Source organism: Triturus cristatus, chromosome 3_2, assembly GCF_964204655.1.
Source record: "Triturus cristatus chromosome 3_2, aTriCri1.1, whole genome shotgun sequence".
In the NCBI taxonomy this organism is placed as follows: domain Eukaryota; kingdom Metazoa; phylum Chordata; class Amphibia; order Caudata; family Salamandridae; genus Triturus; species Triturus cristatus.
In genome coordinates, this window is record NC_140584.1 from 69,914,312 (window position 1) to 69,937,723 (window position 23,412).

The 23,412-nt window shown below is 43.1% G+C and overlaps 1 protein-coding gene across 1 annotated transcript in view; it reads left to right on the forward strand.

Annotated features, from left to right (window-relative positions):
• The window catches only part of LOC146856813 (uncharacterized protein CXorf65 homolog), a 51,558-nt gene that overhangs the window by 14,570 nt on the left and 13,576 nt on the right, over positions 1 to 23,412 (forward strand). The window lies entirely within an intron of this gene.

Here is a 23,412-nt window from a genome sequence, read left to right on the forward strand (position 1 = left end):
AATTTGGACGCTACTAATCAGCGAGATGGGCGGAGAGGGGCCCCAGGTAACGGTGCAGCGACTTCGGAGTGCAGGGGGAGCCTGGAGAAGGCACGACGATTATGCAGGTTCTGAAGGTGGACGAAGCTGACAGTAGTCTACTGAACTGCGGTGTTGGCCAGCATCAGACTTGGACGGGGGTCGGCTTGCAGTTCGCTGCGCAGGAAGAATCCCTTGGGGCACGACGACAGGGGCAGTTGACGGTGGACCGTTGAGAAGGAGCACATGATGGGCAAGTCCGACAGAACACAGTCAAAGCTAACTTTTGAGCAGAAGCTCCCTAAGCCTCAGGTCACCCCTGATGGGGCAGTAGGTAGCGGTCCAGAGGAGGAACAAGATATTCGAAGCTTGCTGCTCTCTGGAGAAGGGACTACAGAATGGCATAACCTCTCTAGGAGCCAAAATGGACGCCCTCTTGTATAGAATGGACCGGATGGAGGAGTGCATTGACAAACATGCGGAGAGACTAGATCAGACGGAGCAGCGGCTGGTGGAAGTTGAGGAAGCACAAACTGCATCGGATTCAGACCGTGTAAAAATGGGGCGACTCATGCAAGTGCTGCAGGATAAAATGGAGGATGTTGAGGCCCGCTCTTGGCGCTGCAACCTGTGCATCACAGGCCTGCCAGAGACGACGCCAACAGGACGGATGGAGTGTTTTGTCGAGAAGTTGTTAGTGGAGCTGCTGGGTCAGGAGGTTTTTTCTTCAATGTTTGTGGTGGAGAGGGTGCACAGATCACTGGGGCCGAGGCCCGTGCCAGGGGCACAACCGCGTCCGATCATAGCGAAGCTGTTGAACTACCGAGACAGGGACGCTGCACTTCGTGTGGCGAGAGAGAAACGGTCGCTGACATACGAGGGGTCTGTCATCTCGCTATACCCGGCCTTTACCGCACGAGTGCAGGAGGCTAGACGACAGTTCATTCCGGCCAAAAAACAAATGCGGGATATGGGGCTGGACTATGCGATGCTGTATCCTGCCAAGTTAAGAGTCAATAGGCAAGGGAAAACACATATTTTCCAGGACCCCAAGTTACTGCAAAAGGCGCTGAAAGACTGGAGTAAGGAACGGACACGCAGCCCAGAGAAGCACCCGCAGAGTGTTGAGGCGGAAAGCACGCTCGATCACCAGGACTAACATTGGCAGATGGTAACTATATTGGGCAGCTACTTCATGATGACACTTTAACGGGGAGAGGATGGAAGTAATGGGCCAAGTGACTCTAATGGCAAGCTGTCGGTCAGCGTTAGAATAAAGCCTACAGGAGGAGATGTGGCTACTGGGCTGTTATGGGAGCAAAGGTCCTGAGCGGTTGAGGGCCCTATTTTGCCGGGCCCTAGGGGAAAGGCGGCTGTGGAAGGACCCTATTTGGTGTACTAGCAGTAGGCCACGCTGTAGGGCCTGGGTCACACATTACTGTATAAAGTGTTGAGGAGTGTTCTTGTTTTTGGGGGGTGGGCAGGGGGATGTAGGGGTATTCCCTGAAGCGGGAGCGGCATGGCCGAGTTGGGGGAGGTCTGCTGTGGGTGGGGGATTCGGGGTGGGTACAGTTTTCTTGTTGGGCAGAGGTTAGTCACGCAGTATCCATTGTGGTATCTTTCTCACCGTAAAAACCATGTGATGTACTATGCGAGAGAAGCAAAGCGTTATAGACAGAAAAGGAATGTCGAGTAACACTGCAGGTGGGAGAGCGCTAGACTCCCTCAGAGTGATCACTTGGAACATCAGAGGCCTTAATGATTATCGTAAGCTGCGCAAGGTGTTGCACTACCTTAACAGACACGCTATTGATGTGGCCTTACTGCAGGAGACACACCTCCCTAATGAGAGTCCCATGCTGCGCACGAGAGGGGTGTTGGGTAATGTGCATGCCGCAGGCTTTACAACGCACGCTAGAGGGGTTTTGACTTGGACTAACCCCAAATCAGACTATAAGCTGCAATTGCTATCAGCGGATAATGGAGGCAGGTATGTGATAACGCGCTGTCAGGGCAAAGGCCTTGACCTACTGTTAGTGAATGTCTATGGCCCAAACTATGATTGCCCGGAATTTTATGAATCCTTAGCTAAGATAGTGAGTGGTTGTGGACTGCCTCATATTCTGTGGGGATGAGATTTTAATATGATTAGGAACCCGGGACTAGATAGATCAGGTGGCCACAGCAGGGGGCCGGCGGCGGCGGTCAAAGCAGTCGATAGGGCAATGACTACTATGGCACTGGCTGATGTATGGAGAACGCTTAACCCAATAGAGGGGGGCTTCACGCACTATTCGGCATATCATAACCTGCACACGCGGATAGATTATTGGCTAGCGTCATCGTCCCTTCTGCCACAGATACGAGGGTGCCGGGTCTTGCCTCGCACCCTGTCGGACCATTCCCCTATACTGTTGACCCTCTCTATGACCGTGAAGACTGTCCCGCCATTTGCTTGGCGTTTTCCCCCGTATTCGCTCCTAGACCCTCTTTTTAAGGAGGAAATAGCGGAGGCAATCACAGGATTTTTCGAAGTCAATGTAGGCACCGTGGATAGTTTCCAAACGGTCTGGGAAGCCTTCAAGGTTTGCATCAGAGGGGTTGCTATAGCTAAGCACTCAGGGGTGCTTCGAGACATTCGGCGCAGACTAAAGCTCCCAGAAGGTAAATTGGGGGAATTGGAGGAGAGGCAGCAGACGATGTCAGAGGATGACACCGCAGAAGAGTTTAAGGCAACCCTGGCAGAATTTCATGAGGCTGCGGACTCCGAAGTTAAACACCTGGGGAAGTACGCTACGGCCAAGGTGTATGGCGAAGGTGAGAGGCCCGGCTCTGTTCTGGCTGACATGTTGAAAGCTAGGAGAGGGAAAGCCAACATTACTAAGATCAGATCGGAGGAGGGGGCATTGATCACAGACGAAGTAGATATAGCAGGACGATTTAGATCGTATTATGCAACCCTTTACTCCTCACGACAGACGGATATGGATAGGAAAATACGAGACTATCTAGAACATATTAAGTTGCCATTTCTGACGAACTCACACAGAGAATTCCTTGCCCTCCCCATAGAAAAAGATGAAATCTTAGAGGCTCTGTCTGGCATGAAGTCGAACAGTGCTCCGGGGACGGACGGCCTCACAGTGGCGTTTTACAAAACCTTCATAGACCTGTTGCTTCCGCATATCTCCACGCTGTTTGACGACATGTGCGTCAAGGGCGAGATGTCACAATCCATGTGTGAGGCCATCCTAGTAGCTATTCCTAAACCAGGAAAGTCTCCAGAGGAGTGCAGCTCTTATAGACCATTATCCTTGCTCAATGTGGATGCTAAGCTATTCACAAAGGTCTTGGCCTCGTGCCTGGCGCTGCTGGCTCCGGAACTGGTAGCCCCAGAACAGGCAGGGTTTGTGCCGGGCAGAAACCTCACTTATAACTTACGAACGGTGTTTGGCACGATGCAACATGTTCGGCAGGACTCTAAGGTGCTGGCAGTCTTTCTAGATATGGAGAAGGCGTTTGATTCTGTTGAATGGGCCTTTATGAGTCAGGTATTGACTAGAATAAGAGGCCTACTGCAAGAATACGACTAGGAGATCGGATTACGTAAGCGATACCGATTACCAGAGGGACGCGGCAGGGGTGTCTCCTGTCACCTATCCTATACGCCCTGATTGTCGAACCCCTTGCATGTGCTCTCCGGGAATATCATAGCCTGAGAGGGGTGAGTTTCCCCTTTATAAGATACTGGTCTCGACGTATGCAGATGATACTCTGCTGTATTTCAGGGATCCAGAGAATAATCTGTTGCCGGTGCTACGGGAGGTGGTGCATTTTGGGGCACTGTCTGGCTTGAGAGTTAATTGGACTAAGTCTATTGCTTTCCCGTTAACCCCGACCACGGCCAGATTCGACATGGAATACCCGCTCAAATGATCTGATGATCCAGTCCGGAAGCCTAGGTATACGGCTTCACGTGGACTCTGAAGTAGTAATGAGGGAGAACTATGGTAAGGCCATTGCCAAGCTGGAAGACGAGGTAGAGTCTTGGATTGGATTACCTCTGTCATCAATCGGTAGGATTTCAATCATGAAAATGGTAATGTTACCCCGATTTCTATTTTTATTTACCAAGATCCCGATAGTTCTCCCGCGCTCCTTTTTTGTTAGGCTTAATAAGTCCATGCTCCGACTTGCATGGGCTGGTGGACAGGCGCGGGTTAGCTGGAGAGTGCTGACGTTGCCTTACTGTTTGGGGGGTCTGGGTGCCCCAGACTTGGAGCTGTACTACAGTGTGGCGCAGGGTGCGCAAGCGCACAGCTGGATACATGGTGAGGAGTCGGTCCCATATCTTAGGCTCGAGAGTTTGTTTGCTGACCCACTACCTCTCCCAGTGATAATTTGTGAACCGGCAGACCGGAGGGGGGGTTTTCTTGACTCCCTCAATTCAACCAGGCACGCCTGGCACTGTATTTTGCAACAAATGGCGGGGGCATTGCTATACTCACCGATAATGCCCATAGATTGGGCGGTGTGGCTGCCTCCTTGCAGGGACACAGGAGTGGTACGGGCACTGCGGGAATTAGGTATTCACACGATGGGTGAGCTGTTCAACGGGGGCACTGCTAAAACCTGGGACGAGGTTGCAGCTGCGGCTGTGGCCGCGGCCCCTAACCAGCTGCAACGCTTCCAATTCCACAGGGTGAGGGGAGCGTGGAGGAAGCACCTAGGGGATAATATGATTGAGCCTCCTGAGATTTTGGAGTTAGCTTATCTTATTAAGCAAAAAAGTCCCCGCAAGCTGATATCCAAGTTATATAGTATAGCGATGTCACAGAGATCCCACCAATACACTAAGGCCAGATTGGCATGGCAAAGAGACCTAGACAGTCCCATAGACGACGCCATGTGGTCGTATTGCTCAGTTGGAAAACGCCGGATTTCACTACATGGCAAGCACAGGCTAATCCACTTTAAGTATATTAACAGAGTCTATTACACCCCGGAGAGGTTACATAGGTATGGCCTTAGGGAGGAGGAGTCATGCGACAGATGTAGACACCCTGCGGCGGGCTTCTATCACTTGGCTTGGGATTGCCCGGGCGTCTTTCAATTTTGGGAAGCTATCTTTCAGAAGATTGGGAACATAGTGGAACTGGAACTTACCCCGGACCCTGAACTAGCACTCCTGGGATAATCCAGGGGATTGCCGAAGTCCGCACGTAAGATTGTGGATATGGGGCTGCTGTTGGCAAAACATAGGGTGGCAATGTGCTGGATGCGAGGACCCGTGCCAACTCTGGCACAGTGGGACAGGGACGTGTTATACTGTTGCACGCAGTCTGAAACTTTTAGCGAATTATTATCACCACGGAGTAGGCAAAAAAAATTCTGGGGGCTATATGCGGAGTGCCTCAAAAGGCAACAGAAACTGAGGGGTGGGGGTCATTGGTTCGGGAGCGGAAGCAGCGGTTCCCTAACTGGTGTTATTGATAGGCTCCAATAATGCGTGGGGGTGTTGGGAATGAAGAGTTGGCTTACCTGCGGCGTAGATAGGGGCTGGAAGACTGCGGAGATGGGACGAACGCTTACCGACGAACTATGAGCTGAAATGGGAGTCAATGAGACGGGGCGGCCTCACCGTACTGTTCTTATAGCTTGGTAGCACAATAGAGTAGGAACTGCGGGAGGATTAGTGACTAGATACCTCTATTGGTTAGGGTAGGGGGGGCTCACTTTGTTTCCTTTTTTTTCTGTTGTTACAGTTACATTAAATAAGAAAACTGTGATTCACAGAGGGGAAAGTTGCTATTGAACTGCTGTACAGTGCTGCAATATTGGTTGTACTTTTTGCAGGGTGTGTTCGGCGCACATTGATGCCCGGCCTCAGAGATGTGGGATAAGATGTGCTGCGGAATACCTTGCGAAACTATGTTAGCCGGATTCAGGGTTGTAGGCGAGAAGCAATGTATGTCACTGAGTGTTAACAGTCAAAAATACAATAAAAAAAAAAAATGAAATGGCTAGAGAATATTGTGGTTTAAATCATGTTGGCAGATCTATTAACCTCTCTCCTAATCCATATGAGTCTCTGCAAAGATACACTTCAAGTAGGCCATAGATAGTGATGTGTGTGCTTTAAACTTAAAGCGAACTCTGTAAACTTTGAATATCTGACTGCTACTATGTCTTAGGTATGTCTGTACTTCTATGTGTAGTGTGACACATATGGTTCAGCTGATGACCCTAACTTAAAAACTATGCAGTCTATCATACCCCTGCACAAATTTTGTCAGAGCTACTTCAGCAGTCAGTCCCAGAAGCACAGATCCTTAGCCAAACAGGCGTCATTGAAGCACTTGAACACACAGCTTTATAGCTAACTGCCCTGTATAATTAATAGAAGGTGATCTATGCAGCTTTGTTTACACAGATTTACAGAGCATGTGGTGTGTAAAAGAGGTAGTCTATTACCAATAAGCTTCTTTACACGTCATCTCACTCCCAAAAGGCACAGACACATCTTACTGAAGTCTTTAGAAAGATGCTGAGACAGTAGAAGAGTGGAATGACAGGAGTCGACGTTTCATTTTGGCATAGGCCTGGCATTTTGAGCTCTGACTCTCTAAAGAAACTGATAGAGAAAAGTGAGGTTTAAAACATGGTAGAAGATGTAATAACCTCTAAACTAGTCCATATTTTTTTCCACAAAGGTACATTGCAAGTAGGCTATACATAACCATGTCACAGTTGAAACTGAAAGCGTATTGCGTCAAGTTTCAATGTGTGACTGCTATCATATCTGAGATACGTTTGTACATGCACGTGTAGTCTGACGTGTGCTGCAACTCATGACCCTAACTTGAAAACTATACAATTTATCATTCCCCTTGAGAAACATTCTCAGAGCTCCTTCAGCATTCTGTCCCTGAAGCACAGATCTCTTATCTAGACAGGTATCATGGAAGCACTTCATATTTAGCTGCCCTGCATTATTAACAGAAAATGATCCATGCAGATTCTACTACACACATTCTGAGAGCATGCAGTGTGAAGCAAAGGCTTGTACTCCAAATTACATGTGTCATCTGATCTCTGAAAGGCAGTGACACACTCATTGAAGTCTCTGGACAGATGTTACCACTCATAAGAGTAGTATGAGAGGAGTCAGCTTTTCATTTGAGTTAAGCCTGGCACTGTCAGCTCTGTAATCAAACTGTTAGAGAAATGTAAGTTTCAAAACATATCACCCAAGGGAATTAACCACTGTCCTAGTATCTATAACTTTCTCCAAAGGTACACTGCAAGTAGGCCATAGATAGTGATATCTACGCTAGAAACTGAAAATGTATTCTGGCAACTTTAAATTTCTGACCTGTTCCATGTTTACTGTAAAAACAACAATTGATGGACAGAATGCAGATCATTATCATACATTCACCCTAGTACAGAGATCAGGGACTAAAACCATCGTTTTGTTGCTCACCATGCCATTCCAGTTTGAACCCAGCCATATGCAAATCAGTCTTGACCCTGTGCCCAATGGGAACAGTCCTGCCCGAACTGCCAGGCCAGGTCCTCCCTGGACTGGAAACAAGCATCCTAGGACCAGTTTCGGGGTTTCACCTCTCTTCAGCCAGGATAGCTTGACTTCAGTGGCATGGAGAGGCATGTCTGTACTTGTACATGTAGTTTATATGTGTGGTGCAGTGGTTATCCAAATTTGAAAACTGTATGGTCTATCATAACCCTTGGCAAATATTGACAGAACTAAATTATCTTTCAGTCCCAGAACCACAAATCTCTTTTCTAATTAGGCCACATGGAAGCACTTGAACACACATCTTCATCCCTGGCTGCCCTGTATGATAGCCAGAATGGGATCCCTACAGTTTCTCCTACATACATTTACAGATTATACAGTCTCAAACAAAGGTAGTCATATTATGACTAAAAGGCAGTGACAGTCATTGAGGTTTCTAGAAAGACTCTGACACTAATAAGAGTAGCATGACAGGAGTCTTCCTTTTGGGTTAGGCTTGGCACTGGAAGCTCTGTCTCAGTAATGAAACTGGTAGAGCTATGTGAGGTTGAAAACATGTTCCCAAGTGTATTAACCACTATCCTAATACATATAACTCTCTACAAAGGTACACTGCAAGTAGGCCATAGAATATTTGTGCTGGAAACTGAAAATGTATTCTGGAAGCTTTCAATTTCTGACTTCTTCCTTGCTTAGCCATGTCTGTGCTTGTACATGTAGTTTAAATGTGTGGTGCCACTACGTATCCTAATTTGAAAACTATATGGTCTATCATAACCCTTGGCAAAAATTGACAGAGCTACTTCACCTTTCCTTCCCAGAACCACACATCTATTTTCTAAGCAGGCCTCATGGAAGCACTTGAACACACAGCTTCATCCCCCGCTGGTCTGTATGATAGCCAGAAAGTCATCCCTGTGGTTTCTCCTACATACATTTACTGCCTATGCAGCCTCAATCAAAGGTAGTCTACTATCTACACAGTAGTTTACATGTGTCATCTTACGACTAAAAGGCAGTCACACAGTCATTGAGGTCTCTAGAGTGATGCTGACACTAATAAGAGTGGCATGACAGGAGTTGTTCTTTGAATGAATGAATGAAACATCTTATAAAGTGCACGAATACCCGAAGGCATCTTGTCGCTGTAAAGATCAGAAGAGAGCAGACGAGGGCCAAGCCTTAGTTGAATAACCAAGTTTTGAGGTTCTTCCTAAATGCCAGGAGCATGGGTGCTAATTTCAATTCCTGAGGCAAACGGTTCCAGAGTAGAGCTGTGGTTCCGAAGAAGCTTCTACCTCCTAGTTAGCACATTTGAAGGGAGAAACCCTCAGCAAGTTAGCTGAGCTAGATCGAAGATTTCTGCTGGGGATATAGCGCAGATTTGCCTCCAAATAAGCAGGTGCTTTTCCATACATTGTCTTGTACGCTAGCCTGAGAGCCTTAAAAGAAATATGATGACAGACTGGAAGCCAGTGAAATTGTCTGATAGAGGCCTTGGCTGACTGATGTTTGGGGATTCTAAGGCAAAACCATGCTGCTGCATTTTGAAAGGTCTGAAGTTTTTTATGTGAGCCTTTGGAGAGGCTTTTGTCAAGACTATTGCAGTAGTCCAGTCGTGAAAGAACTAAGACAATGACCCCGATTTCAGTAAGTCAGCCGGTAGACATTTTCAATTTTCTTGACAATTCGCAGCCAATAGAACTAAGAGGCAGTAATTAGGTTGATATCTTCTTGATGGTCAGCTAGTAATTTATGAATGACCTATCGAAAGCCGCTAAGAGATCAAGCAGGATCAACACTACGGAACCTCTCTTAGCAAGGGATGATATAATTTCCTCAGTGGCTGTGAGTGGAGCAGATTTGGTGTTGTGATTTTCTCTAAAGCCGAACTGCGTATCATCTAAGAGATGATTAGCCTCCAGGAAGGAGGAAAGTTGGATGTTCATAATTTCCTCTGCTAATTTAGCAAGAAAGGGAAGTCCTGCATCATTCCGATTGCCGGCTGGGCAGGAACTCAGGCCTTATATGGTGGCGGTGTCTGACACCACCATCCATATCAAGATGCCTGGTGGAGTAAGCCTTTCTATGGTGGCGATGCCGCCTTGGAAAGGCATGCAGGAATTGCTTTGGGGTCCCATTGCGGGCCCCCAGGGGTGGTGGGGGCTGCATTTTGGGGGTATCTATGGTTCCCCCTACATTGGCATGCACAAGGTGGCAGGCACCGTGTGGTGCCTGTCACGTTGTGCATGCCGATGCACAACATGCACATTTAACATTGCGGCGGGTGCTGCTTACAGCACTACCCGCAACATTGTTAAAAGTGCGGGATGCAACCGCCAGGGTAGTGGCCGCATCCTAATGGGCACGGCGGGACGGCCGCACCTCTGGCGGTCAGTCCCGTTCAACGTTACGGTGGCGGGCATCATAATGGGCCCCTTAGTTGTGCTGAATATACATGGAATGATTCATTTTAATCCTTACGTGAAACAAATTCAAATATAAAAAGCATTGAACCGAAGACAGATGGAGAACTCTGTTCCTTGGATCCCGCAAATGTCTGCAGGTATTTTAATCATAGGTTTGAAGCTATGATGTCATTTATGTGCAATAAAAGCATTCCATATCTTGAAGAGGTAACTGATTTATTTGGCAAAAAGTGTACCATGCCAGAGGTGTTCTTCATTTTCACATGCTATTATGGATAAAGGATGCACCAGCATCTGGAACAGATAGTGATGAGGCTGTTTTGTTTTTTATCCAACAGTATGTTACGTGTGCCATCCCAAAAGAAGTAGGAGAAAACAGCTTGAGACAACAAGTTTTAAGGGTTTCAAAGTCATAGATGCGGAAGATACTGCCAACAGAAGTACACATGTAAAAAGAAATGTTATACAAAATTTTGTTTTGGATTCCCATGACCATGTAAAGGAAGAGCAAGCAGCTTTGTTGTCAGCGGTATGACATACAATAACTAGAAAATCTTCCAAGAATACATACAACTTCAGAAGAACGGAAGCTTCAAAGTATATTGATGACTATAGTCCTGTCATTTTGAAAATGTGGAATGCAAACATGGATATTCAGTTTGTTGCGGAAAACTCAATTGCTGTTGCTCATTATGTCACATCGTATATTACAAAATCTGAGAAGTCAGAGATGAAGGAAATGTGACAAGAAATCTCTGTAGAAAAGAGTCTCAGACAAAAACTGTACAGCTGTAGCTTGAAGATGCTTTCCTATAGAGAGATAGGAACTTATGAGTCCACGGATCGCTTGAGTTCAACCAGTTTGTATTCAAAGTCAAGAGGAATAATTTGAGTAAACCTAGGCCTAGCCTCCACATGGAACAAAGTATTGAAATCTTTATCAGAAATCCAATACTTAGCAGTGTGTGAGCCAGAAAGCACTAATATTGTCAAAACTAATGTGTTGGATAAATACTATCCAAAAAGGAGTTCACATCTTGAAAACGTATGCCTGTATGAAATACTTCCACACTACAGGTTTTAAAAGAATGTTACAGCAAATATAAAAGAAGAAAAATATCCAGTAAATGGATGTGATGGATGTTTAGTGAAATATGCTAAAGAAAACCTAATAATCACAGCAAACTCAGTTGCGAAACTCCAGATAAGAAATAATTTTTCTATTTAGCACTTCTAGACTTGGCGTAGTGAAGCAGAGTTACTTGGAGATTTTGACTGCTACAAAGGTTATTTTAATGCAACAAAAGATACGATTCAGTGTACGGTATTTCCTACTTATTTAAGAAAAGATAAATAATTGAGATTGAAGAAGGGACTATTGCAGCAGAAATAGCTAGAGAGACTTCGCAAAGCAGTCAGAGTACTGGTCCTTTGACTCAAGATCCACTTGGACAACCAGTTATTGAAACTGAAGCAGCAATAGCCATGAATGAGGTAGAAACTGCAATGCAACAAGCACAACAGAATATTATTGAGTTTGAACAGTTAGAAGAACTACTAAACATTGACAAAAAATATCTGTAAGTGAAACAACAAATGGAACATGGCTTCCTCTATGAAAAAAAAGAATGTTGATGTGCATCATTTCAACCTAATGTCTTATACATTCGGGGTCAAGCTGGGACAGGAAAACGTTTCTTAATTAAAGTTCTGACAAGTTATCTACAGAGGACTACAGAATCACATGTATCTTGAGCGTCACAGCACCAAGGGGATTAGCAGAACACAACACTAAAGATATTACTTTATTTTGATTACTTATGCTACCTGTTGAACATGATAATGCACTGGAATGTCAGAAGTTATCTGGAGAAGCTTTTTAGGAAGTCTCTAGAATACAGAAGAAACTGAAACTTTTGATCATTGATGAGGTGAGCATGGTCTAAAACGTAATACTTGCCTGGAATGGAACAGATTTTAAAAACAAGTATGATGTGCTGTTTGAAGAAAAGCATTTAATTGCATTTAGTGACCTACTACAACTTACTCCTTACTACTACAACTTACTTAAAGGACAACCTATTTTTAAAACAGTTCTCTATGATGAGGAAAGGAAATCTTTGTGAAGTATCGGAAATGTAAATATTTGGTTAAACTCTGAATATTTTAGAACTTGTTAAAAATATGCAACAAGCAGCTGATGAAGATTATGAAAATATTCTTAAAGACATAAGAATTGGCATGTTTATAAAACATGGTAAACAAGCTTTAGAAAGTCAGCTGATAAGGAATCTGTTTACATCTGGAAAAACACCAGCAGAACTAATGTACAATATGCTCGTAGAAAACAAATCCATAGTTTGTCTAATGTCAATACTGCAAGGGTGTTTTACCTTTAATGAACAACTACTGAAACTAGAAAAACAACGAATTCTGGAAATTAAAGCTATTGACAAAATGGATCACCAGGGAGTAACAATTCTACTTACTAAAAAAACTACAAGCTAAATTCGATTCTTTTGAAAAAGTCTGAATCTAAAACTACAGGATTAGAAAAGTGTTTACATGTATGGAAAAACTGTAGAGTAATTTTGCGTCGTAGTTTGAATGTAGAGCCAGGATTAGTAAATGGAGTGATGGGAAAAGTTGTTGACTTTGTGAATTTTCAAAATAGAAATGGAATAGAATTTTGGATAGTAAAATCTGACCAGATTAATGGAATAAGACAGATTGGGCATTGTGTTGTACTTTTTTTGCTTGTAAACGACTTGTATGTTCGGAGACAACGGTTTCCTATGTCTTTAGCATATGCGGTAACTTTAAAAAAATCTCAAGGTTTAAGTATAGATGAGCTTTTGTAAATATTGGCAATACTGTGTTCAAAGAGAGAATGGCATATGTTGCATTGTCTCGAGTACGAACATTGTCGGGTTTGTATTTGATAGAATTTGATGAAAAAAAGGATAGTGCTGATGTAAATTTTGTAAGAGAGGACAATCGCTTAAGAAGACTATATGCTCCTCATTTAAGTAAATATCTAATATATGAAAAAAATATACTATGTCCAAAACGTAAATATCTGAAACACTCAACTAAAGTTCAAGATAAGAAAAGCATTGAAGAGAAATGAGAAGGCGTAAAGAAAAAAAAGTGGAAAATTATGATGATATTGTAGGATACCAGTTAGAGAACAGTTCAGGTATCAACTGTTATTCTAATGTAGTTCTAACTGTAATCTTTCATTTACCATGACTTCTTAATGAAATCATGGAAAACTGTAAAAAATAAGATTCTGTTCTGCACTACATCGCTTATTTCAACAGTATGCACATATGTAGCGGATCAGTGACATTTACTCTCAACCTACAATAAGATGCACAATAATTTATAATGGTCATGCTTGGAGTATTAGAAGGTGAAGGAATAAATGTTGATAACTTATGTGTACTAAGTTATAAATGGGACAATAAGTAAGAAGATTGTTCATTTAATTCTATCACTAAAATACATGCAGAACGATTCCTCTACTTAACAATTCCAGACTGCAAAACAGTGTCTTTTAACAAATTGATTAAAACTACAAATCAAAATATGACGTGTTCACATTGTAGATCAGACATGTTGTCTACATTGCACAAACAAAGATTTGGAAAATATCTAATTTTAATACTACAACGTTATAGATCAGATAGAATAAAATTATTAACAGAAATGGTAAACTTCCAAAGCAGGTCAAATATCTATTTCAGAAAGAACTTATACAACACTGGCTATTATTTTTCATGAACTATCTACAATAACATCTGGACACTATACTGTGTTTTTGAAATGTAACAGCGGATGGACACGTTGCAATGATACCAACCTGAAATTGAAAGCTAGATTGCCTTCTCAGCTAGCTTATTCCTATATGTTATTCCTGCAGCCAAAGTTTTAAGAACATCATTCGGCCTGTTGGGGTTGATGTCATTAAAAACACAATGGATTGGATTCTACCAGCGTTCATAATTAGTGTTTTCATTATTATTTTGCCTAATGGATACATTTTTTGAAGATTAACTTTAAAAAGCAAGTTGAATATATATTTTTATTCAGTACTGTACCAGGTATAATAGTAATAGTTAATGTTTAAAAATCTATTCATGTTGAGTAGTAGAGTTAATATAGGTGAGACAAGTGATTAAGAAATTATAGTGAGTATAATGCATAGTTGCACATATTTATAATGATGTACTATGCACATTTGTTTATACAATCCATTTGGTTGCTTTTTCCCCACTGCTCAATGATGATGCGATGTTCAAAGCACCATAAATGGTGAAGGTATATGAAATCTGAGAACAGTAAAAAAGGGAAACTGATACTGGTATCTAAAAATAATACAATGTCATTTAAAATAAAATGTAATATCAATGTTTTTTATCATAACATGCTTATATATTTCATTTAGTTTTTCATCTCAATAGCAGTCCCAAAAGCACTTGTCTCCTTCCTAGGCAGGCCTCACGGAAGTACTTTAACACACAGCTTAATTTCTGGCTGCTCTATATAATTAGCAGAAAGTAAGCCATGCAGCTTCTCCTACACATATTTACTGAGGACAATGTGAAATGGAAGTAGTCTAGTACCTATAGGCTACTATATATGTTGTATCTCACCCGTAAAAGTCACTAACACACTCTTTGAGGTGTCAAGAAAGATGCAGACACTAATAAGCGTGTCATGAGAGAAGACGACCTTTGATTTTGGGTTAGGTCTGGCACTGTAAGCTCCATCTCTCTAATAAAACAGGTAGAGAAATGCAAGGTTTAAATCATGTTGCCAAGTGTATTAACCTCTAAAGTGGTCCGTATATTTCTCCACAAAGGTACACTACAAGTGGGCCATATATAACGATGTGTCTGCTTGAAACTAATAGCATATTCTGTCAAGTTTCAATGTGTGACTACTACCATATCTCAGCTATGTTTGTACCTTTCTTTGTACTCTGACACTTGTCCTGCACCTCATGACCCTATCTTAAAAACTATACAGTTTATCATTCCCCTGGGCAAATATTGTCAGAGCTACTTCAGTGTTCAGTCCCAGAAGCACAGATACCTTAGCTAGTCAGGACTCATGAAAGCACTTGAATACACAGCTTCATACCTGGCTGCTCTGTATAATAAGTAGAGAGTGACACATGCAGGTTCTTCTAAACACATTTACAGAGCATGCGGTCTGAAACAGAGGTGGTATAGTTTCTATAGGCTACTTTACATGTGCCATCACACACCTGAAAGGCACTGACACACTCATTGAGATCTCCGGAGAGATGCTCACAGTAAGAGTGGCATGACAGGAGTTGAGTTGCCCTTATTATTTAGAGTTACGCCTGCCACTGTCAGCTCTGTGTCACTATTCAAACTTGTCGACAAATGTGAGGTTTAAAACATGTTCTCATGTGTATTAACCAGTATCCTAGTCCATATGATTCTCTGCAAAGGTACATTCCAAGCAGGCCATATACAGTGATATGTGTGCTTGAAACTGAAAGCATATTGTGTTAAATTTAAATGCCTCATTGCTACCATGTCTCAGTCATGTCTGTACTTGTACATGTACTCTGAGACGTGTGGTGCAGCTGATTATCCTAAGTTCAAAACTCAACGGTCTATCATACCCCTTGGCAAATATTGAGAGAGCTACTTCACCTTTAAGTCAAAGAAACACACATAAGTCAAACACACATCTTTTTTTTTCTAAGTAAGCCTTGTGAAATCACTAAGCATAAAGACACTGACACACTCAGAAAGATCTCTAAAGAGATGCCGACAGTAAAAAGAGTGGCATGACAGGAGCCGGCCTTTCACTTTGAGTTAGCCCTGGCACTGTCAGCTCTGTCTCTCTAATCAAACTCGTCAACAAATGTGGGGTTTTTAAGGTGTTTCCAAATGTATTAACCAGTATCCTAGTCCAAATAATTCTCTGCAAAGGTACATTACAAGTAGGCCATAGATAGTGATATATGTGCTTTAAACTGAAAACCTATTGCGTCAAGTTTCAATATCTGACCTCTTCTGTGTCTTTACTTGTGCATGTAGTCCGACATGTGTGGTGCAGCTGATGATCCTATCTTGAACACTCAACAATCTATCATACCCCTGGGCAAATATTGACAAAGCTACTTCACCTTTCAGTCCCAGAAAACCACATCTCTTTTCTAAGCAAGCCTTGTGACAGCACTAAAACACAAAGCTTCATACCCCACTGCCCTGTATAATAAGTAGAAAGTCATCCATGCATATTTTTTCACACACATTTACAGAGCATGTGGTCTGAAACAGAGGTAGTCTAGCACCCATAGGCTACTTTACATGTGTCTTCTCACACCTAAAAGGCACTGACACACTCATTGAGATCTCTGGAAAGATGCTGACACTAATAAGAGTGGCATGAGAGGAGACAGCATTTCAGTTTCTCTCTAATCAAACTGGTACAAAAGGATAAGGTTGAACACATGTGCCCAACTGTATTAACCACTATCCTACTAATAAATGTTTGCAAAGGTAGTCTGCAAATAGGCAATAGATAGCGATGTTTGTGCTTGAAACGGAAACGTAATATGACAAGTTTCAAAGTCGGACTACTACCATGAGTTAGGTATGACTGAACTTCTACATGTAATCTAAGACATGTGCTGCAGCTGCTATGTTTCCACTCATCCAATCATCCAGGTACTAGTCATTCAGTTATGGAATTAGCCAAGCGCTACTCACATACTCTAGCAATCACCCTGCCACTACTTGTGCGGTCATTCAACAACCCATACACTACTCATGTACTCATCCAATCACCAATGCATGACTAATGCACTCTTACACTATCTGTCCACTGATGCAATCACCCTGACTGTACCCATGCACTCATATAACCAAACAGGCATGACCTAAGCTCTCTTACAATCACTCAGACACTATCTATACAGCCATACATTCATCCAAACAGTATCTATGTACTCTTGCAATCACCCAAACACTACTCCTACACTAATTCAATCACAAATGTACCACACATTCACGTATCCTAACACCAAAAAACTACCATTGCAGACATACAATCAACATGGCACTAGACATTCACTAATCCAAAAAAAAGACACTACCCAAGCAGCCATGCAATTACCCAGTCAGTACCCATGTATTCATCCAGTCACTCTGCCAGGTACCCTCAGTACACTCATCCAATCATCTAGCCACAACCTATGAATTCATCTATTCACCTAGAAATTACTCATGCAGTCATGCAATCATACAGGCACTACTCTTTCACTCATCCAGCTAGCCCTCTTGCACTTATCCAATCTCCTAGGCACTTTCCATGCAGTCATTCAGTCACCTAGAGAGTACTCACACACTCATCAAATTACCCAGGCACTACTCATGCATACAACCAATCTCTCAGACACAGCTCATGTACCCTTTTAGTCATCCATGTTCTATCTATGCACTCATCCAATCATCCAGGCAGTACTCATGCATTAATTCAATTACTCAGGCACTACTCATGAATACAAACAACCTCCCAGCCAGTACTCATGCACTCTTACAATCACTCACACACCACTTATACACTCATTCAATCGCACAGACAGTACTAATGTACTCAAACAATGAGTAACGCACTATTCATCCCCTCAACTAATCTTTCAAACATTAATCATGCGCTCATCTCATATACATACACCATTATACAAATCACTTTCCCTCACACACATTTATCCATCCAATCAGTTTCACAACATATAATTTTTCTATTTATAACCAGAGTAGGTGGTTCAGTGAGAACCTTTTTTTAAAACTATTTGGAGCTTTTTTCGTATTTTGCAACTATGATATGTTTTTTGAGGTGTTTTTGACATTTTGAGGAATACAACATTAATTTCATTCTTTGAAACATAGTGCTTCCAAAACACTGTGCAACACGAGGCTGGAAATCCAACAATGTTTTCTTACATTTGTGTCCTTTAAGAAGCGTAATATTAGCAGAGATTGATTGCTCGTCAACACGTAAAATGGTTTGGCACTTTCTACCATGCACTCCAGCATCTGCCAACTCAGGGAATATCAGTGGCTGTGGTGCTGTGAGTACAGCTGCACCAGATTTAGAAGGCTGATCTAATTCGCTTTGTGCAGTTTGGTCCCTCTACTCTCTAGCCATACCTTCCCTTGCAAGGCGAGTTGGGTGCATCGTCTCCAGGTGTTTTTTCATGTACGATGTCCCACAGGAATATTTCTTCTCTGAGCCACTTGACAAGACCTTGGCACATAGGGAGCAGGTAACCTTCGTCACATTCACCTTTTTCTCACCTCCAGGGATATTGAAAAAGGTCCAAACAATTATTTCTTTCCTTTTCTTCACTGGTTCTTCAACCTCTTCCAGCTCTTCTTCTCCTTCTTGCAGATGTAGAGATGCCATTTCCTTTATGAAAACCAGTTGGTTAAAACACCCAAAAAGATCAAATAAATAGGTGCAGACAGTACAAAAAGGTGTCCTTAGAAGCGGACAAACTCAAAAGAAGAAAGGAACCGGTGTTGGATCCTCCCTCTAAAAGAATGAACATTTTTGTGGTAATTTAATTTAAAAGTATAAATTACTATTAGTAAATAATTGTTTTGAAGTATTTTAATAAAATGTCTCTAACTAAAACATATATTTAACTTATGCACAAGCATATTTCAAACTTTTCTTTCTAATCCTATCTTTAACATATAATATAGTCAGCAAAATTATAAATAATACACCAACATATAAAATGTCCAAAAATTCTAAACTTTCAAATAAATAATAGTACCAATATGTAATCAGCTGACGGATTTGAATTACATTTGGCAGGTTTACACATTGTGGTATGCATAGGATCCTTTTGGGTACTGCAGGTAAGTTGGGTGAAATCTTTATAAGTTATAAAGCATTTTAACTTAGTGACATCTGTAGACGCTGTACTTTGTGAAATGTAGCAGCATTTCATGGAAGTACTGCGGTACATAGCAATGACAAGTCATTATGTGATTGTCTAATTACTGTTTTTACATACGTTAAAGACAGCCATGTTGTTTTTAGGTACACTTTGGCTTTGTTCTACATTACACCTTTAAATCTAGGTATGTATTGGATTTTATATTTTTCCCCTTCCAATTACCATTTTATTAAAGTATTAATAGTTAGGGAAAAATAATAATAACAAAGTATGGGGTACCACAGTACTGCCTTGGGAGTACTGCGGTACTTAAAATAATTATTAAGAAAATAAATATGTTAAATTAAATAGACACTATATTTTACAAATATAGTGTACTACAGTCTATTTTTAACATATTTAAATATACACACAAAGGTGCCGATTCCGATCCTGTATTTTTTTCCCCGTACGACTCGTATCCGTATTTTTTTACGTACGAATCGTACAAGTACCGTACAAACGGTGAAGTACGATTCGTACGGGAAAAATACATACGAATCGCCTCGGGAAAAGTCTACGAGACGTCCCCGGACAGTTTTACGTACGAGTCGTAAAACTGAAGTCCAAGCGCACAAGTCCGATCCGTACCGGCGTTCCGAATACACAAGTGTATGGAAAACGTCCCGTACGGAGCAAACTTTGTACGACCCCTACCCCGGGTACACTTGTGCCCGGGGTATGTGCCGTACCTCCAGCCCCGTATGTATGCGCCGTACCCCCACCCCAGCCCCGTATGTACGCGCCGTACCCCCAGCCCGTGTGTACGCGCTGTACCCCCACCCCCGTATGTACGCGCCGTACCCCCAGCCCCGTATGTACACGCAGTACCCCCACCCCAGCCCCGTATGTACACGCCGTACCCCCACCCCCATATGTACGTGCTGTACCCCCACCCCCGTATTATACGCACCGTACCCCCAGCCCCGTATATACATGCTGTACCCCCACCCCTGTATGTATGCGCCATACCCCCACCCCAGTATGTACGCGCCATACCCCCAGCCCCGTATGTACGCACCGTACCCCCACCCCAGCCCCGTATGTACACGCCATACCCCCACCCCCGTATGTACGCACCGTACCCCCGCTGGGGGTACGGCGCGTACATACGGGGGTGGGGGTATGGTGCGTACATACGAGGCTGGGGGTATGGTGCGTACATACGGGGCTGGGGTGGGGGTACGGCGCGTACATACGGGGCTGGGGGTACGGCGCATACATACGGGGCTGGGGGTATGGCACGTACATACGGGGTTGGGGTACAGCGTGTACATACGGGTGTGGGGGTATGGCGTGTACATATGGGGCTGGGGGTATGGCGCGTACATACGGGGCTGGGGTGGGGGTACGGTGCGTACATATGCAATGTTGGGGTACGCACCGTACATGATGACACGTACGATGTGGGTGATGGTGTGTACGTCACGTAGCGGGCCCCCTTTTCCTTGTGCATCGCGGCGTACTTAGCTTTTCCTGCACTTTTTGGCTCCCGTAAAAATATAGCCGTGCGGAGTGCTGTGGGTACGAATCGTACTTGCTGGTCCGTAAAACGCTGCCTGACTCCGTGCGGACATCGCGTACGCGCTGTCCAGGATCAGAATTGTATGTATTTTTTAGCCGTATGGTGTTTTTTACGATTCGTACAGAAATGGTATTTCTGTACGAATCGTACTTGCTGGTTTGTACCGTGGAATTCCCGGGTACGAGTCGTACAGAGAAAACGCTCCGTACGACCATTTGTACCCGGGTTTTACAGGATCGGAATCGGCACCAAAGTATACAGCGTACTGCTGTAACATCAGAAAATTACTGGGCTACTTAAATGCATTTTTTAAATGTGCACTTCTTGATAAACTGCAGTAAAAATGTATGGAAATGTATAAATAATTTTCTACCAATGACCACTTTAATATAGTGGTCATAGGTAGTTAACAAAAATAAAACCTACTACTTACCTATACCGCAACCCAGAACACAGCACAGCGTAGAGCACAAGCAAACTGTGCTAAAAACAACTTGGCTGCCTTTTGCCTTTGGTATACACAGCCTTTAGTCAATCACATACTTACCGCATGTACATCGGTATACCACGAACATACTGCGGTATACCAGAGCACAATGTATAAGGAAGTTTTTTGAAACTTAGAGCTTCAGCACTACTTACACTATTCACACATACTACCACAAATTTCCATTTAAACCTCATAATGTATACTCCTGACAAATTACATCTGCATCCGTTTACACAGTTTCACACTACATCTGTTTCAGTTACCATACTCCACTCTACGGACTCCACTCTTTGCCACTACACCATACGCTATTTCACTCTATGCTAATCCACTGTACATCGCTCCCATATGCCACTCAACTCTACTCTAATCTACTCTATTCCACTCCACTCTACTCCACTCTACACCACTTCACTATACATTACTACACTGTATGCTATTAGACTCTTCGCCACTCCATTCTATGACAACCCAGTCTACGCCACTCTACTGTATGCACCTCTACTATACACAATTACACTGTATGACACTACAGTCTACACTATTGTACTCTATGCTATTCCATTGTACATCACTTTAGTGTTCACTGCTGCACTATATGCTATTCCAGTGTACACCACACCACACCACTCCACACAGCTACACCACTTTATGACAATCCACTGTACGCTACTACACTGTATACTACTCTGTTCTATGTTCCTGCACTGTATGTAACTCCTTTCTGCATCACTAGACTCTATGCTATTCCACTGTATGACACTCCTCTCTACTCTATGCTACTCCACTATATACCACTCCACTCTGTCACTACACTGATGCCAGTAAACTCAATGTTATTCTACTGTACTCAACGTGTTCGCTATTCTGTTGTACAACACTCCAGTGTATGCTACTCAACTGTATGCCACTGCAGTCTACGCTATTCCACTGTAAGCCACTACACAGTACCTCCCTCCATTCTATGCCAGTGCACTCTACACCACTACACTCTATGCCACTCCACTATGTGCTATTTCACTGTACTACAATCCATTGTACCACAGTGCACTCTAAGCCACTTAACTGTGCAACACTCCACTGTCTGCCACTACACTCTATGCCAATACACTCTACACTAGTCCACTGTACACAGCTCCACTATACAACACTCCACTCTATGCTATTCCACTCTGCCACTCCACTTTGTCACTCCATTCCATACCACTCTATGCAATTCTTTTGTAAGCCAGTCCACTGTGCACCACACTACAGTCTATGCCCCTCAACTCCATGTCACTCTACTCTAAGTCACACAACTCTATGCCACTCCACTGTATGAATCACCACTCTACCCATCTCTATTTCATTGTACGCCACTCCACTAAACTGTATACAACTCCACTATACGCTAAACCACTATATGCCATTCCACTGTACGCTATTACACTCTACGCCATTCCTCTCTGGCGCTCTATGCTGTTCTACTGTATGCTCCTATAATGTACCTCACTCCACAAATCTACCCTACTGCACTCTACACTACTCCACAGTATGCTATCACCCTCTACCACACTCCATTCTATGGCACTCCACTCCACCACTCCACTGTATGCCACTCTACTCTACTCCACTCTACTGTACACTATTCCTCTCACATACTCCACTGTACCTCACTCTACTATACGTCACTCCAGTATGCACTATTCCTCTGTTACACCCTGCTATTCTGTGTGCCGCTCCACTGTACTCTATTCCACTCCACTGTACTCCACTTCACTGTATGCCATTCAACTCTACCCCAATCAAATCTATGATACTCAGGTGTCTGCCACTACAGTGTACGCCACTCCACTCTACACCACTGTACGCAATTTCAGTGTATGCTACTCTACTGTACGCTTTTCCACTGTATGGCACTCCAGTCTACACCACTTCACTCTACACCACTCCACTATACACTATTCCATTCTACACCACTGCATTCTATGAAATTCAACTGTATGCCACTACACTGTAACTCACTACACTATATCTCGCTCCACTCTATGCCACTGCTTTCGTATTTGTCCTTCACACAGCAAGAAGAATTACAATTGGGCACTTTCAACTCACTTAATATGCCCTGAAAGGGCAAACCAATGCAGTGCATGGAGGAGTTAAAATCTTAGAGTCGTCTTAGTATTCTAGAGTACCACATACTATTTCAGTTAACATTGTGTGCCTCTTTTGGAGGACGAATACTCATGTACAGAGTCATGCAACAATCAATGGTTCAGTCCATCCACTCAAACTCTTTCTACACTGTGCATGCCCACATTTTCCTCATTTAATCCCTCCAATGTCTAAATTCCTTACATTGTGTAGGGTTCATGGACCTGGAACCCACACACATCTAGTAGTTGCAACTTTATCATTATATACACAATA